This window comes from Accipiter gentilis, chromosome 7 (genome assembly GCF_929443795.1).
Source record: "Accipiter gentilis chromosome 7, bAccGen1.1, whole genome shotgun sequence".
Taxonomy (NCBI): Eukaryota; Metazoa; Chordata; class Aves; order Accipitriformes; family Accipitridae; genus Astur; species Astur gentilis.
Genome location: NC_064886.1, coordinates 6,920,100 through 6,939,255, shown reverse-complemented (window position 1 = coordinate 6,939,255; position 19,156 = coordinate 6,920,100).

Below are 19,156 nucleotides of genomic sequence, written 5' to 3'. Positions count from 1 at the left end.
ACGGGCCCCGCGTCCGGGCCTCCGCCGCCCTCCCGCCGCGACGGGGCCCTGCGGCCGCGGCCCGCCGGCATCGGGCGGAGCGGGAGGCCTGCGTGGTGCCGAGCGAGGCTCGCGCCTCTGGCCGAGGGGCGCCGGCCCGACGGCAGGGCCCTGAGAGCGGGGCCGGCGGGCCCGGCGTGTCCCGCGGGGCCTTGCGTCCCGCCTGCGGCCTCTCGTCCGTGCCCCACCGCGGGCTGACCGCCTCCCGCAGGCTGCGTGGGGAGCCCGAGCTGGCTGCGGAACGCGGGGTGGCCGGCAGTGAGTCAGCGGCAGGGAAAGAAAGGGCTTCGCTTGTGTCCGAGGCGCCGGTCCCAGAGGCGGGAGGGCCGTGCGCCCGTCTTGGCCGGGCTGCGGCCTGCTGATGTCAGGCAGCAGGAGGTCATTGTGCCCGAAAGCCGAGTTACCGTAGGGAGGGCAAGCTTATTTCTGACATTTCCTAACTTCAGCGCGTAGTTTTGCAACGTCTCTTTAGCGCGCTGGATTTATATAGAATTATACTTGCCTGTTAGTTGTTGCCCGTATTAAATGTAAATAAACTGAAGGCCTTGAATGGGAGGTGAAAATGTAGTTGATGGTTTGTGTCACGCCACGGTCACCGCTTGCGACAGCGTCTACCTTTTCTGTTTTCCTAAAACAGCTTTTGCTTGGTCTGGAAATTTGCCAAAGTTATGCGCGAGGATCTTAACTCCCTGAATTTTTTCTGCAGTTCTCTAATGATCTTGACCAAAAGTATTAGCCCCCGATCCAAAGTCCTGCTGTTACTTGCTTCGACTACTGTTGCCACAGCTGCTTGAGATGAGCTGCATCTTCTGTTCCTTTGAACATTTGTTCAAATATGTATCTTTATACATCTTAGCGGGCCAGTGTCTCCATGTTTATGCCCATCCCAGTCTGTCAGAAGACCCCAGTGCAGAATCATCTGATTACCCCTCAGCTATCAAGCTTTTTTATTATAAGTAGTTACTAATTTTGCATTCCTGTGTAAGCTCTCGTCCGGAAGCTGTTAGTGACAATCCAGTGGCTTTCAGGTTCTCACTGGTTGTACTTTGCCCTCTTCTTTCAACATTCCTCTCTCAGCTCCGCTCTCTCTTTCTATTGACATTTTTACTATTGACATCTCTGCTGGCAACCCTGCTGCTTCATGTCTGTCTTTGCCTTGAAGGTGCCCCTGCCAACGTACTCTCTGTCTTCCTTCTCCCAACTGCCAGAGGGTCATTTTTGGCATCCCACCTTCTTCTGTCTCTACTTAACTGCAAGCCAGCTTCCTTTGCCATCGACCGAACAATTGCAGTTTTCCGTAGCTGCTTCCAAATGCTGTACAGTCTCTTGATTACAACTTGCTAACATCCCCCAAAGCATCAGGCTTGCTGTTTGACCAGAATTGGAGAAGGAAGAGTTACTGGTTTCAGCTGCAGCCAGTCAGCTAAACTGCAGCCCGAGGACTTGCCTTTGAGGCAGACCTACCCAGCAGGGTCTGGGCTTCAGAGGCAGCCCCAGCCTAGTTTGATGGAATGAAAGCTGTCATGGATGACCAACATAATCTAATAAACTCCTTTCTGTGTTTAACAGACATTCGACTATACGGCTTAGTTTTTTATGTATTTGAGTGGGATAATGCTTCTGATGTATTTATTTGTATATAATGCTTTCCTTTCCAACGTGTTCTTCTGCACTTTAGAAACACAGCATTATTTTTCTCAGATATTTTAGACAGCAGTAAATGTGAATAAATGTTTAACTTTTCTGAAACCAAGTAAAATATTATTTAAAAGGTTCTCAACTCTAAAAATGAAATTATGCTTACAGTTCTGATTACATACATAAATAAATCTGTCATCCGCAAATACAAAACAAATTATTGTGGAGAATCTAGCTTAAACACAACCTGTCATAGCCAATTTAATTAAAAACTGGCGTGTACCTAGATTATTTTCTACCTTCACCAGGCTGTGTCTGATCAAAAAGGAAACCAACCAGGCAGACCAGGAAATCACGGAAAGACTGTCAGCTCCTTTGAGTGCTGTGTTCAAATATATGTCTAATCCAATTAAACCCAAGTAAGTGGTCAAAAAGCTATGGCAAGCTTTCCCAACAACTTCTCCTGTGACAAAACTTAGCATATGTACTTCAACGAAGCACTACAGTTACTGAGATAGGCAGACCAGACAGAAGCGTTACTAATTGCTTTTCAACCTATTTAAATACACGGCCATTACTTCCACTTAACGTTGGGTCTTTTGCCTTAACAAGGTGACATTAAAGCCTCAGTTCTGGAAAGAAGAAGAACGTAAATGTGTTTTAAGAAAATTATTAGTTCTGTGATCAAAATAAAGGGAGGTGATACTTACTAAAAAATGATAGCAGATAATGAAAAGCAGGAGGGAGAAAAAAGCTTTTATTTCAAACAGAAATAAAAGTGCTGCTAAGAAGAGTTTGTCCAAACAGAAATGCAGTATCTTCAGTTTGAGAGCTATATTAGGAAACAGCTAAGCCATACAATCGGTCAGTTTAAATATGCCATGGTTTGGACTATCTCCATCTTCATATCAAGTTCAGGAGTCACATGGATGAGTTCATCCTACAGTCAGGGTCTAGAAAGTCTTTGTACTGTTACACATATCTACTTTAACTGTTAACTTCGTGTTCTGTAAATAGGTCTCTTGAAAAGTAAATGTCATCCTACGAAAGGCCCTACGAGTCCTGGAAACAGCATTATCAGGTTTGGGCAAAGGACAAACACTGTGTAGCTGCCCTACAGTGCCACTCGTTATTGGGGGTGGGAGTGATTTCAAATTCTTGTGCTAATTTAAAACTAAAGCTACATCTCCCCAAATCATCATCATTATATTAGTTGTATTATTTGCGTAGGGACATGAAGACACAGTTTTCTCGGTAGCTGCTATAGGAGCATGGCATTTGCTTTCAAAGTACCTCAGCATGACCCTGAACCTCCCCATCGTCCCAACAAAATGCAGGAATTAGGTATATTAAAAACAGCTTTCCCAACGTTATTTAAAAAGACCTCAAGCCTCTGTGCGGGGGTGACAAGAGAGAGAAATAAGACATGTAAGGTGTTTTATAAAGATATATTTTAACTTCTAAGGCACTCAGGAACCATGGTGATGAATGTGACACAAACTTAAATTGCTTAGATATGAGCTCTGATCCACAGGGAACTATCCTAAGATTCATAAAGAGCATCAGATGCTAATAACTTCCCGTCAGTACCTACCTGGGCTTGATTTAACTGGTGACATACAGCTGAAATCCCTTGAGACTGACTTTCATTTAAATGTCGACCACTGCTTTGACAGTACAAAGTGACCTCAACAAAATGAGGATCTCGCTGTAATCTTACGCCATTGGGAAGTTAAAAACAGTCTCTCACCCAAATTGCTGGGCAACCGATGCCAAAACAAATTTACTTTTTTCCCCCCAGTATTTCCTTTTTTCCCCATTCAACATTCTGACTGATTTTGCAGGAAGCTTATAGTGGCTTATACACCACAGTGTTAAAACTAGTAAACAGATTGCTATGTTTGTTTTGTGCATGCCAAGGGGAGCACAAAAGATTATTAATTGCAGAACTATACTGTCAGTTACAACCTTGATCTTGCACTGGGTATCATTCTGTCACTGTCAGAATCTGTCAGTGTTGTGGGGGATGTCTTGTATTATCTATCACGTTCTTGTGAGATTTGCTGTTCACAAATACAGTTTGAAAACACAGTTGCAATTTCAAGTCATTTTTATGTTCCTTAGTTTTGTACAAGTAGTTTACAATTGTACTCTTAAATATTTTAAAAGGGATTCATTTTTCAGCAACCTTAAAGGCTTATTATATAATTCTAACAATTTTCATTAATATATGGACATTTTGTTGCTGTTTATACAAAATTAAGTTGCTTTTATTTTTCAACTGCAGTAGCAGCAGTATCCAGGCGCTGTCCTGCACTTCAGTAATGGAAATTTCCCAGCCTCAAAGCGCACTCTGTCTCAGTCAGCTGCAATAAAACTCTGAGTGATTTCAATATTGTTGTGTGCTTTACTTGTCCTCAGTTATCTGGAGCTTCTATCTTTTGAAAACCAACTACTTCTCATGAGCTTGCTTCACTTTGCCCAAGACTTAAAATTCAGTAAACAAGCTGTGGATGATAAGAGAATTGAACCACCAGATAAAAAGTTATTTTAGAGGACTGACAAAACAGAACATACATATAGTCAATATTTATACAGAATGTTACAGTGACTTGTGAGGATGCCACTGAAGTCCCGGTATATGACCGTTGTTTCCTTCTGCCGAAGCTTTATGCACTGGGAGGCTATTAAGTTTTTACAAATGGATTTAGCTAGCGCATAATATCAGTCTCTTGATCTCTGTATTTCTGATATCATTGATTGCTAGGAAAATACATGAAAATACAAAAAATGAGATAAGATTGTTACAAAAACCTCAGAAGTCTAATAATTTACAAATACTAAAATATGCAGTCTGTTTCGCCCACTTGTTCTCAGTTCAGCTGTAGACAGGACAAGTGATGCCTCCAACAGAGGCGGAAGTCAAAGAATGTAAACCAAGATTATTAGGGGTTTATGTTGTTCAGATATTGCAGTAACTCTGGTTTTAATACTTCTTGCTCATAGCTAAAAAATTAGGGACCATGTGTGATGAAAAGGTTGGCTGATGTGAGGGCAGAGGAGAAAGGATGAAGAAAGAAAGAATAAAAGGGAATATGGGGGATGTGGGAGGGAAGAATGTAAAATGAAAGTAAAATGACAGGTAGTGGGAATGAGCTATGGGAATAGAAGGGTTGCAGTTGGAGGGGTGATATCCAGACCCCACTGCATCTGGCTTTGTGCAAGTGAAGCACTTGGCAGACACACAAGTCCCTTCATGGAGAACCAGTTTGGGGAATGATGCCAGACCTTCCAAAAAGAGCTTACCAGGACTTGCTTTCACTGATGTTGTCAGCTGGGGTGATGTTCATCACAAATACACATGTAGCTAATGATTTTGTGATGGCACACGTATACTTCCTAGTTTTCTGTTGTTATTGTATTTAATCTAAATGATGGGCAGTGGCTGAACAGAAGCAAGCGATAGGGAACAGTACACTAATGGGATTCTGAGATTTTCACGTAAAAGCCACCAGGGTTCAAAATTCAGCCAACATTGATACAACTTCACATGACAAGCGCACGGCAGCCTTTATGAGCAAGTTGGAGGCCGTAGCACAGTTATTCTGCGTATAAGGTTCCACGTATGAACTGTCATACTTAGCTTTCCTGTTGCTAGTCTTGGCAGAAAACAAGGAAACAGGACTGCCTCTTCTCTTTTACTGGCCAGGTCCTGGCCTTGCCGACACTGAACTGCAGAAGAGGCACCTCCAGCTTTATGGCCGAGACACACTTCAAGCACCTGCAGGGAAATCTCCATCTTTGCTCTCTAAAGATGCACCTGTGCTGCGGGAGGGAGGGAAGGCATCAGTTTCTTCTCCTTGCACTTTGTTCAATCCACTGACCTGAGAGCCCATACTGTATATTTTTAATAGATAGTATATAAGTTACAGACATCTGTTTCTACAGTCCAAAATTAATGAATCATCATTCATTTTTAAAACAACCATTTCTTTTGCAGTTTTGCATATCTATGGCAGATAAGGGCTGTGCAGACAAGAGAGATTTCCTGAAGGAAGTGGTGTCACAGTAGTTTGAAAAAAAGAGCCAAGCTGTTGGAATCTGTGTTGCGTTACGGGGGCAATGCAATACTTCTGAGAGCTTCCTGTTTACCATGAGATACAGTGTTCACCACATCATAAAACTTTCAAGCATTTGTTAATAAACGCTCCTAGAGAAAAAATAATATCCAAATATACAACCCCCTGTGGCATCTGTCATTATAAACAAAAGAAGGTTTTCATTACATATATCAGGGGACTATTTGTGTGAGAGAAGCAGATTCTGAGGGCCCCATCCACCTCCCGCTGAAGTCCACGTTGCAACTCTCATTAGGTCATTGGACCCCTGGCGTATGATTTTTCTTATATGTAAAGAGCAAGATGTTTGAATGAGCAAATGTCATTTTTTACTATCGGCATTCGTCATTTTTTTAAACGACATGGGTATTCAGAGAATGGACACCTGCAGAATTACAGCACAGAGCCTTACATAAAAACGGCAAAAGTAAGATTTGCTTCTAACAACAATAATCGGCAAGTGCCGAGGTACCTAATCAAATATACAAATTGTGCAGATGTTCAGAGCAGTGCTGTCTCGCTGTGTGGCCTTTCTCACTCGACAGCTTTGTTGTCTCTATTAATTCTTCTGGATAAATTAACCTAGCCTGAAAAGGTAGATCTGGGGAGCAGAAGGGTGCAAGATTTTTCAACACCAGCAACCTTGATGGTGCAATTCTCACCCCCAGCAGATAAGATCTTTGGCAAGGAAATGCAAATTATTGAGACTGATTCAGGATGTTCTTGTGATCATGGCTAGGACTTGGTCTGCAGCTGACAGGCACACGGGGTGGGGGTTGGGGACGAAAGTCAAGGGTTCTACCAATTCTATAGGGAATAAGCATTTTGATAGGTAACTATACAACAACAATGCAAAGACAGGCCTTGGGTCTCCCACAGCTTCACCACTGGAAGAGGCTCCTTAAGTTCGGAGCAAACTATAAGGCTTATATCTGTTCAAGCTTTCTGGGACAAATGGGAACATCGGAACTGCAGTTTCGTGTGGTAATCCTGCTGCATGGAAATTCAAGATGGGTAACGACTGTACATGATTCTTACTTCTTTAAATGGCTATAACATTTTAAACTCTGCCACACAGGCTGTTATCAGGTAGACCAGGGGAAAGACTGAACCTCAGAAAGATGTTCCCTCTGGCCACCAGCACTACATCTAGCTAAAGAGAATTAATAATTAAGGCATTTGTAGCTTTTTGGATTTTGAAAGTTTTAACAATAGGAAAATTATCCGGCTCACATTACTGTTGTCTTACCTGACATATGGTGGTTATTACTCCAGATATAAAAGGCATCTTTTATGATTAGGCTCTGCGTAAGTGCAATACATCCATTGTAATCAAGCACTACATTTATCTTACCGGATTACTGAGTCTCTGGGTTTTGTACAAGTGACACAAAATTGTTGTGAGGATCTATTAGCATCCTGCATCTCAACTAACTTTTCAGTATGATATTTCATTTCCCAGTGATGTTAACAGAACCACACTGAATCCCTGGCCTGGAAATCCTGAGAGAAAGATCACCAGCAATGAAAAGTATTTTTTACTATTACAATAAAGACTGCTTAAAAAAAAAAAAAAGGAAAGAAAGAAAGAAAGAGCAAGAGAGAGAGCACTGCTCTTTTTGAAAGATATGGCAAAATGTCTGTAGGATGATGCTCTGCACCCAATTTCACAGGTATCATTAATGGCGGTAGGGTAAGATTAAGTGATTATGCTCTGCCAAACAGTATGTGTGGGAGAGCAGACAGCAGATGTCCAGCCGCTTAGGCCTATGGCTTGCACACCAGACCGTGGTGTGGAAATGCATGTGGGTATTTAATTGTTATTCAACTACAAGTTGCCTGGATTTATGAGTCTGGGAAGCGCATTTGCTGCAGTGAGAAATGAGTGTTTATTAGCACAGTAGCTGTGCCGGCCCTTCCCGCAGAGAGGCAAAGTATCCCTGTCTATAGAAAATGGATTAAAAGGGGGCAGTGAACCACTCATGTCCCATTTACCTTTGTGAAGTGCAGCTGGATAAATGCCAATATATGGATACATTTCCATCATGAACTCTGAACAGCTTTTACTGCTGCTTGTCACAGATAATAAAAATGCAGCAGCTGTCCTCTTATCAAATCCCAATTTGGAGAAATGCATATCTAAATAAGGGACATAAACAGGACTCCTCCTTCAGGGACAGCTACATGGATACATGAGAATAAACCCTGTAAGAGCTAGATTAGGAAGATGGGACCATGGCCCTGTATTTAAGCATTTTTCCGGTGCTTGTTGCAGCAGCCTTCTGTGGTCACTCTGAACGTATCCTCTGTCCTTCTTGGTTCCTCTTCCACTGCTCTTACCCATGACAACATCCTCCTGGGCTCCTGCAGTCCCGTCCATTCCTTTCTCTGCCATGTGGGCTGGTGCTACTGGATGACCTCCCTTCCCTGTCCAGTCAGCCTCCCTGATCAGGCCGTGTTCATCTCCTGCCCTTTTGAGGGAAGCATCACCTAGGAGGTGAAGTGGGAGGTCAGACATAGAACAGCAGCGAGGCATCCCCCAGTCCACCCCAAATCTGCAGCAAAAAGGCTGATGCCTGTACTTCTCCCACTCATTGCAGTTCCAGTCTCCATTCTCAGAGGGTCCAACTCTCCTCCTTTCCTGGGCTGGTTTATTTTTTACTGAATTCATTTTCTTACAGCTTATTGAGCTGCGTGAGCTCATCAAAGGGCCAGACAAGCACCAGACCTGTACAAAGAAAGCAGCAGGGCTGGGAGCAGAAGTGTCCTTTTTGATACCAGCAGTCCATTAGATTTGGCTCAGTTGCCATGTGATATCACTCCCTAAGACTAGTTTCATCTGTGAAACAGGGAGGTTTGACTACACTGCTGAGAAGCCTTCAGACACTTCTTTTGCCTTTGCCATCCTTTGCTGAACTTTTCTCCGTTCTTGAAAAATGCAGGGAAAAAAATTGTCATGAGGGCACTTTTATAGCAACTTCTTTACCACCTTGTTTCTGCTCATCCTGTTCCTCTCCTGTTTCTGCCATATACCCTTCCTGAAATCTTTCTGCTGTAATTCTCTGTACTCCTGGTGATCTTGTCCTACCATCTCACAAGCAGCTGTTGACCTCTAGAAACACACTCTTGATCCAGGATCTTTTTCCTTGCAAACACACTGCACAAGCAAGACAGACAAACACAGGCCTCCTTTCTCAGGACAAGCTAGGAAAAAAATATTACACAATCCACAAGACATGCGCATTACTCACCAAAACAATCATGGGTATCCTATTTCTGCAGCCCTGCCTCTGAGTGCTTGTTTCTTTCCAGTATCGTGCCAATGCACTGAAGCCAGGACCCAATAACAACCGTGTATGTATAAACCTAAAGCCTGCAATGGAGGGGACTTTCTTGTACAGCTATAGTAATGATCAGGGGCTGTCCTACTGTGAAGGACAGAAGTATCGTGCTGTGTTTATTTTGTGATGTGGTCTGATCATCTATACTGTTGAATTAATAAAAATAACAAGATAGAAGCTCTCCAAATGGAATCCATTGCTGACTGTCGTTCATTGCTCTATTCTTATTCCACATACATTAGGAAGTGTGCATTATCTGATAAATCAACACATAAGAAACAAACAAATGCCTTTATATTGTAAGAAAAAAAAACTTTCTAGAAATAGTGTAGAAACATTCACATCCTCTATTTCTGTCTTTTGTAAAAGGCAGGCTGTGTCTTATTATCATCAAGGAAAAAGTAAACAAACGTAATTTAATCAGTTCTGTCTTTCGTTGATTTGCATCAGCAAGAATAAAAGACAAAGGCAGAATGGAAAAAGCAGCTTTGTGCTAAAAGTTTGAATGCACAAAATACTTCTTTCTCCAGCTGTCAAACATTAAAAAACGCTATGCATACCAGTAATAATAAAAGTGTCAAACAATTGACCACAATGGGAATCACAATGCTTCATTAAAAGCTCCAAAGCAGAGTAGAAAAGCTTCCAGCCATTTGTTGAACAGAACTAAATGCTAAGATACTTTCCAAAAAGTGTCAGAAGATGCTTTCATCTAGTCTCGTCAGTCAGATAAATAGCTCCTTGCTTATTTTAGCCCGGTCTCGGAGCTTGCACCAATTCAGCAGTAACAGCTGTATGTGCCGTTTGTTTTCCCGAGACTGGGGCATCTCTCAGTAAAAGAGAAAAGGTTAATGTCCTTTCCAGTGATCAGGTCTTCATTCCATGTGGTGCAGGGATATAATCAGTAATTTTCTATTTACATATGTAATTATGTATTATTTGGAGAACCTAACCTATTTGTTCAGCTGACAGGCAACGTTGTGATAAGGAATTTCAGCAGACAGGATATTTATAGACCCTTTATCTCTACGTACAATCAGAACTAAAATGTCAAACAATACCCCGAATGAAGGGTTGTTTCAGTTCAACTTTTCTCCATTGTTGCTTTTTCCTTTTTTTTTTTTCTCCCTCTGTCTGGTTACTGCCTAAAACTTGGCAGTGAAAGAAAAAAGGGAATGTGACTCACACTGACGACTTCATTTGCTGTAAGAGACCTCAGTAATTGCTCTAACCCACTTACAGGAAAGCTACCCCTCCTCTTTCTCTCTTCCTCCACCCTTAGATAGACAGAGGCCATATTTGTAACAGGAGCAGCCCGGCTGATCTCAGAGGTCATGCTATCACTTATGAAGTAACCAGGCCTCTTTCTTCCCACTTTTCTTCTTCTGGATTCAAGTTAACCCCTCACAAGAACTTAAAGCAGCTTCAGTTTAAGGGGCAGCTTCCTGCCACGGATTTCTCATGAACCTAATAACCAGCCTTTGCAAAGGACTCACGGCTCAAACGCAGCAGGGTTGAAGTAGCTGCTCCCACGACATGCACCAGCTTGGCAGCCAGCACTGCAGCTCCAGGATAAAGCTACCGAGGAGTCAAAGAATTGTCGCCTTTTCCTGGGATGGGGGCAGGGGACGGTAAATAGGAACAGGAGAAGAATCAGCACAGATGCCTATGCAGCACTCTACCAAAATATATTTTCATTTTTAATTACATAATCAACATAATGAGAGTAGCTTTCCTAGTGAGGTGGCGGAACAGATGGCAAAGACTTCGTTTTCAGCAAGACGTTAATTAACAACCACTCTGGTTTCTGCTAGAAAAGGGGGTTTGTTCTACTCTAGCAGGGTTAAGACGGCTGCTTACTACATAGGACAAAACTCAGTTTCCAAACACAGAATTGTAATTTTTTTTTTTTTTTAACCTACATCCCTGTTGAAATTTCCAGGATACTCTCTAAAACACAGCAACATCCTACCTGCAAAGCCTTATTAAAAACCAACACAATAGCTTGGGGTTCTCCTTGCAAACACTTTTGCATGCTCTGTGGACATGTAAGTACAAAGAGGAAAGGGAAGAAGTGTTGATATGATTAAGTGAGAGAGCTTTGTGCAACTTAAACTGCAGGTGAGGCTTGTGTAATACACAGCAGCTTCACAGCAATGTGGTTAAAGCTAAAGCTTTCTTAGATGCTCCACATGAAGTCCTCTCTCCTCTTTCCTCTGTTCCACACGCTTGGACTTAACATCTTCGGCACACTGATGCAGCTCAGTTGGAAAGAGCTAACCCAAGGGGGACTGAAGCAGAAAGTAGCTATGAAAGATGTTTATTAAAACCACAGGCAGAGAATACATCACCCAAACACAATGAATAGGGAAATAGCACATGCAGCCGAAAAGTCTAGCCTCTATTTTTTTGTCTGATAAGCTGGCTGGACAGCCAGGCACACCGAACAGCCCACAAACATCCAGCTCTTCCCTCCCTGCGCTGCCAGGTGACGTGAGATTGCTTTTTCCTGCTTCACGTTCCCCATCGGAGGCTCTCCGGAGTCACACGCCCAAAGTCCTGCAGAGGCCTGTGGGCCACATTCCTCCGGGGATTACATCCATCCCCAGCAGGAGAGAGGGAAGAGAGATGCAGGCCAAAAGGGATGGGCAAGCAGTGGGGAGGGAGGAGCAGGGGGGAGGTGGGGGAAGGAGCTAGCTGTAGAGAACGTCGAGATGAACATAGGCAGGAGCTGGAGGACACTGCTGCAGGAAAGGGAAAGGGGAAGCAGTCCTATACTATAGCAATATTATATAAAACAGGGCAACAGGGCATCTAGCTTCACGTGCTGTGGAGCTTGGAAATGAACCCATTATTCCCACGTCTCAGCACTCATCCCTGTGCTGCCAGCAAATATCTAACAGCTGACAAGAAACGTCTCTGCCCATTCTAGTGACGTGCACATCTAGAAAGGATGCTTCTCCATTACTCCCACTTACTCTGTGCAGGCAGTAGATGGTTGTGAGTCTGCGCTGTAAGCTGAAAATCACACCCCTACCGATTACCCAGGGGGAGTGAATGATATGATTGCAGATGATTCTTAATTTTCTTTCAATGTGCGTGTTAAAAACATAGTTGGGATGAGTTAAAAATTACATTACAAGAATATTGCAGTTAGGAAGTCCAACACTAAAAAGTGAGTATATGCCCGAACTAAGAATGACTGTTCTACCTTCCAGCAGCTACTTGAATTCAAAATATCAGGTCAGGCTCCCATGCCATATTGTTCTCAGCCATAAGAAAGTGCATCCTGACATCATTATACTGAGCATAACTAACCTGCAGAACTGTACGTGATTTGGGCCTTCATCAGTTCACGTTGTGTTAAACCAGAAATGGGCCATAGAGAGAAACTCAGTATCTTGCATATATCAGATGGCAGAGATTCTTTGCAGGATGATTTTCAGGAGGAGTGCCAGATATCACCGAAACTGTGCTTAGGAGGTGCAAAGTAGAGGAAAGAAAAGAACACAAAAAAAATTATATTCTGCTTAGCCTGTCCTCCTTTCACAGCGGTTAAGAGGGAGATGTGAGAATCAACAGAACTGCATTTGTACTTACAGCTACTTTTTTGGGGAGAAGAGAAGGCTGACTAAAAACCCTTTGCAGATATTACCTTTAAAAAAAATAAAATCAACATAACAAGACGTTAACTCTTGAAGAAAAAAAAACCAGAAAGAAAAGCGACCAACAGATGCACAGACAAGCAGTGACTTCAGTGGAGCTGCAAGGCTGAATTTGGCTTGAATTCTGTGAAGTACTTTCAAAGCAGGACCATACTGCATACAAATGAGCGTTAAATAATTCGCATCATTAAGAGAGCTCCGAGCAGCTCATCTGGACTTTGAAAAAAGCTAAAGCAAATGTACATTGTTTGAATACCATTAGGGACAGTCATTAACTAGCATTAAGACATCTACAGTATCGACACTTAGTGCTGTAATAAGAGACCCATCCTCCCTTCCAGGTTATTTTCTTTATTGATTTGTAGAATTTCTTATACCCAAGCTTTAGAGTTCCACAGAGCTCAGCAATTCATGTAGGAATACCCATTAAAGACCTACACAATTACTTCTTTTTTGTATTGCATCTTTTAATTTTCGTTTTCCAGAAACATAGTCCTGTTTATTTGGTGTAGATACCGTAGAAAATTTAAACACCAATGTATATCAAAGAAACAAAGACAGAAACAGGTAAATGGATTTATCCAGGGTGACACAGAAGGACACCCTGTAACAGAAGTAGACTAAAGGGTCCGGATGCCCAGTTTCCTGGTTTACCCATTTCACTCGATCAGCTCTAAGCAGAGCTGCTGTAGGACTAGGATAAACTATGGCCTCATGCCATATCTCAAATGCTTGAAAAGATGTTTCAGAAGTAGCAGGGACAGTACAGAACAGGTCAGGTGAAGAATGCAAGTTGTGCAAAGAACCAAAGGTACAATATAGTTTAATATGGTTGAAAGCATTTGAGTGCCAGCGCTGCAGGAGTTGAAGGGTGATGGAATACCGAGAGCTAAATATGTGCAGCAGAGTGCATAGGGGGAGGCAGGGGCAGGCTACAGCCTACAGGCAGTTGAAGGGGAGTTGGAAGGAATCTTTAATGAAGGCAGAAATCGTTCTGGGTGACTCAGAATATTGGTATTCACAAAGAGAATTGAGAACAGGCAAAAATAAATAAAGCTGAAAGCAAACCCCAAAGGCCAAATCCCTCTCAATAGCCAGAACGCTGATATAATCTGAGCAACCAAACAACAGGTCCTTGTGAAAACCCCTCTCCGGCTGCTTCCCGCACACCAGCCTCTCTCCACAGCTGGCAGTGGCTGCAAGCAGCTCCCACTGCCCAAGCCAGGGAGCTTTGCAGGCTGCTGGTGTGCTGACACCATTTTTCTTGCACAAGGCAGCCCTGGTGGTCTTCCCTCCACACCCCTAGCCCTTGGCTTCCCCGTGACATCTCAACTAGCGCATTGTGTAACTTCGCAAACTTCCCTTCAGCCCCGAGCAGCTCAGCTCGGCTTTCATGAGCTGCCAGCTTTTGTACATGTCACAGGCACACACATCGGTCACTGACAGATTCAAAGTCACAGTAGTTTTATTTATGAGGGGAGTTACGCTAGCCAACTTCCAGATCCTGCTGCCATCAGCCCAAAATGTATGCAGGCAGCATTTAACTAAAAATCCAAGTTCTACAAGTTTTACAGTGGAGACTGAAAAGCAGATTAGTTTCAATTTTTTATACAGGTGTGATGGCTTTTTGCCTTTCTTTTTAAGTTTTCATTAAAGAGTGGTCAAAGAAGTTACATTTCTGTATATTGGAACTGAGATCAGTAAGACTGAAGGACAGGAAAGACTTCCTGACAGTGAGATCTATTAGTCAATGGAGCAGTCTCCCAAAGGAGGCAATGGGAACACAAGAAGTGCTTTAGCAGAGCCAGTATTAAGTGCTCCAAGTGATGCAGCCAACTCCTAGAGGATTGCCATGAGACACACAGCCTTCAGCAATGCAGGATGCCTGCTATTAGCCTGCTAATGCACATCCTGGCTTGGCCAATTGCTGTTTGGGAATAGCTCATTGACTTAAAATTTCATTAACAAGAAAATATTAGAAGACAATCTTCTAATGGTAGGGGCAGTCCTTTGCAACATATCTTCCCACTACAAAAAGTGATTATTAGTAGGGGTAAGAAATGAACAGTTTTCATTAGTATTTGTATTAGGATTGATTCATTAACCTCTCCTTAAACTACTTCCAAGCAAAAAAAAAATACTGAATCGCTTGGATCCCCTTTCTGTCTCTTTTACCCTGCAGAAAACAGCCACTTTCCAATCTCTTGCTAGCTTTACCAAATAAAGAAAAAAGTAAAAGCCACCAGTTACGAAGAGGCTTAAGATTGAGAATACAGATCCATAATTTCTTTACCTTAGAAAGCAGACAAATCTAAGACTACAAATTGAGATACTAAAATTAAGGCAAAAACCCCAGACTTATAAACATTTCCAGGAGGAAGAACATAATGGGGGATAAAAAATTAGATTAAACTATTTTTCGAAGGTTTTAATGTCAGTCCAAAACCAAGCATTTGAAATGCTTTCCTCATAATCTTCTCGTTAGTATACGCTGCACTGTGTAGAAGGAACATTGTTTCAATGGTTCAGCCGGTAACTTCCAAATACACTGTACTTAGACTTTAAATGTAACCTTAATACTGAACGACTAGGGTTTGATGTTTACTCTAGTATCCTCATCAATCACCAGTACAGGCAATCCGCTTTAGATCTGTAGTGAGAGGAAGGTCTGTCCGTTTATGATTTGATATTTCTAACATTTTGAAGGGATGAAATCCATCGAAGGGTAGGACAGAGAGGAGAGGATTACTTTTTTGTTTTTAAAAACAGGCTTGCAATGCAACAACAAAACCTGCCTACACTGTTGAATTTGACCTCTGCCTCAACTGCAACGTTTCATTTCTTCAGAACGATAGACACTTCAGGTGACTGATATGATAGAAAGGGGGAATTGGCAAAGCCATTTCAGTGTCTAATTCATTCTCCCATCTTGAGTTCCTCAATAGCAGGGGTTCAACAGGAGCAGTGCTAAAGCAGCTGTGCTCCAGGGAGTCTTCTGAGAGCCAACATTAAGGACATGGTACCTTTAAAGACCAATGACATTTGGCCAGTTAAGTCTGTCAGGGAAAACTGACATGCATCCACGCTTCACCCCATGCCAGTCATTCCAGCTGCTGTAACAGTTGTGTGGAATTAGCTGCATCAACAGAAAGCAATTGGGTGAAATATCTGATGTCAGTGGCCCAACTCGTGTTACCTGTGCCTGTCTGTAACCTAACAATTAGATCCATCGTTAGCAGCTTGGATTAATTATAACTTAGAACTTCTTCAAGCATAGACTTTGCACAAGATTTTAAATGACTATAATTAATTATACAGAAAGCCTGAAGTGTCTTCTGGTCCATTGTTAAAATTTATTTTCCTTTCCCCACACTGACACCAGAACTTGGTTTTGTAAAGGAACTGGGCTGTAGACTAAAAGAGAGGTATCTCTTATAGCCTGATAAACACACAGAGAAATACCTTTTATGTCTTTATATAAAGAGAAACAAGGCTTCAGATTTTTTTAATCTTGACTAAGAGATAAGGAATATTATTCTAACCTATACTTGTTTAGTCCCACTCTTTACATGAATGACTTCTTTCCTGCCAACCATGTAAAAGGCTTTTTGCACTCTCCCCACTTTACTGCTGTTGGCCATTATCAGAGATCTGGTATTGGACAGCTGTACCCCAGCCTGAACCAACTACTTGAATTTTAACCAGTAAAAAGCAAACCACAGAATTAGTGCCAGAAACACTGCAACATCTTAAAAGATATGGGGCAAGAAGGAAGATATCATCATGCAAAGAAACTTTCCCCACTCAGCTTTCCAGTGCCTACCTGCCAGATGAAAATATTATGGGAATGACACAATAACGCAGACGGCTCTTTTGAAAAATTTGTGACAACGGGCAACATCACGTATCTTTTCCTATTTGTTCTGCTTTGGCCAAAGGAAAGAGGGAGCCCTCTAGGGGTAGAAACACAAAGCCCTGAAGGAATATTCGGACACCTGCACAAAAATTTGCCTTTTCCATACCGACACCCTCCTTGCCTTACCTTGAGATAGAAGCGGTTCCCTGTCCTATGGAAGGGCTCAGAAGCCGAAGGTCTACGCAGAAAAATCAGGCTGGGTAGAAGGAGGTCACAGGCTCTTTCCTGGAAGTGCTTACTCTACAGCCTAGAATATGATGTGGGAAGTAAGTCTCTTTTCTATCATTTGTGCAATCTTTTTCAGGGAAAATAGAACATCACTGAACTGCAGACTGAAGTGCTGTAGCTAGTCTGACCCACCACAACATAGCTAGAATTTTTTCTTTTAGGCTATGCAAAAGACTTGGTTTTGCCTTACTATATGCCTCAAGCATACAATGAACTCTTATATAAAATGAGCAGGTTTATGTTTGTCAAGGCATGTTCAGAATATTTCTTTCCAAGAGCTACTTCTATTTGAAGGCTAGATAACAGCTGCACCATTTAAACATTTAAATATTTTCTCATTCTAATGAGAACTTAAGATTCTTTCCAAAAAGCTCAACATAACAACATGAGAATATGGCAAACTCAAACTTCAAAACATTTTAACTCCAGTAAAAAAAACCAAAAAACAACCCCAAATTGCAAGTATCAAAAAGCATCTAACAAGATATCAAGAATTGGTTGTAGTGCAACAGGTAACAGATTTTATTAGATATCCAAAACAGAAAAGTTCAAGAACAGCGTAACACTGAAAAAATTGGGGTTTTTTATATAAGGGATGTTGGCTGCAAGACATCTGCACAGTTACATATGCAAAACTGCATTATCAGTTTGGTGAAACAGGTAAATACCCATTACAGTCTCTACACATAATTTACAAGCAACTTTCTGCATGACATATTCAAGGTTATTCTTGATTTCTTAAAAAAAAAAAGGACAAAAACTTAGAGACAGTAACATGAAAGCCTGTAATCTACATTAGTGCTACTTGAATAGCAAACTTGATCTAGATGCAGAAAACAATGTTTTGTCTGGCTCTCGCCAAAGAGCGGAGACATGCTAAGTCTGCATTACTAGAGGACAGCCCATATTTCTTAAAGATCTCCTAGTCTTTGAAGAAGCACTTCTGCTCAGTCCACTTCCCAGGTGTAGAGGACAAGCATTTCCAGACTGATCTGGTAGAGCTGAAGAATTAATTTCTGCATAGCAACCCCCAGTAAAGTTTCCTAGAGAACCTGGATGAAACCAGCAAATACTAGTCAAGGTAAACTGAGGAGCTCTACAAGAATTAAATAGCCCCCATTTGTGTTGTAACAGTCACTAATTCAGTCTGAAACAGAACCATCTGCCTCATCACCACTGTTATTTCATCACTTTCTACAGCCTAGGAAATGAGTGGCTACAGATTTTACAGCACATTTTCCGCAAAGAAACACATCAAATGGGGGTGGTTAAACAGGACATGAATATTTTTTATTCCTTGCTTAAACAATTGAGGTGGATAAATGCTTCTGTGTCATGAACCCCATCAATGGCATCTAAGTTTAGCTTCATGTAGCTTTAAATCAAAGCTTTACATTTATTTCCATGGGCTTATTGATTGCTTCTCGCTCAAACCCACAAGCAAGAGGCTGCATATGACTGATACGACAGAGCAGAAGGTTGGCTATGAGCCCCATGGTCTATTGGAGATCTGCTAGATGAAAAAGAAAACATTCACGAGTAAGATAGCACAGCCAGCCAAGAGTCAGCAACATCTGGATTTCACCTCCTACTAATCAAAAGGAGACAGTAAAGCCAATGTTGGGCACCAGCAAGGAGAAACAATAGTGATGTTCAGTCCTGTTCTCAACTGCAGCTGGAATGGGGTCAGATCTACAGGAAGACGGCACCCTTTGTTAGGAAGTACCAAAGATGCCTACAAGACACTGAAGCGATTTTGTTCAGCTCTGTGTTTTAACCAGCAAAGAGTAGCTGTAGTTGCCTTTGGATTGTGGAGGTACCTGGCTGATGGACTCCCATAGTTGCTTTCCATAATCAGGAAAGAACAGCAGCAGTTAGCTGTTGCTTATGCTCCCTGGTGAGCTAAGTGAATCACAGGCTAGGGAACTGCTGCTAAACCTAGTCAAGCAAATCCCCAACCTACACTTTTCTGAGAATTTGCTACTTTGAGAGATTATTACAAGTGAATTTTCACCCCTGGAATTCTGTTAAAAAAAACAGAAACCAAACCAACAAAACATTCAGAACCATCAAATGGAAGAAATTTTTAAGACATTTGAGGTTTGATTTGAAGTAGGTTCAAGTAAGCCCACAGTATCTTGAGTAGAATCTACCTGATGATTATTATGGTTATTGTTATTTTTGTATTTCAAGAAATACCTTATCTGCTTC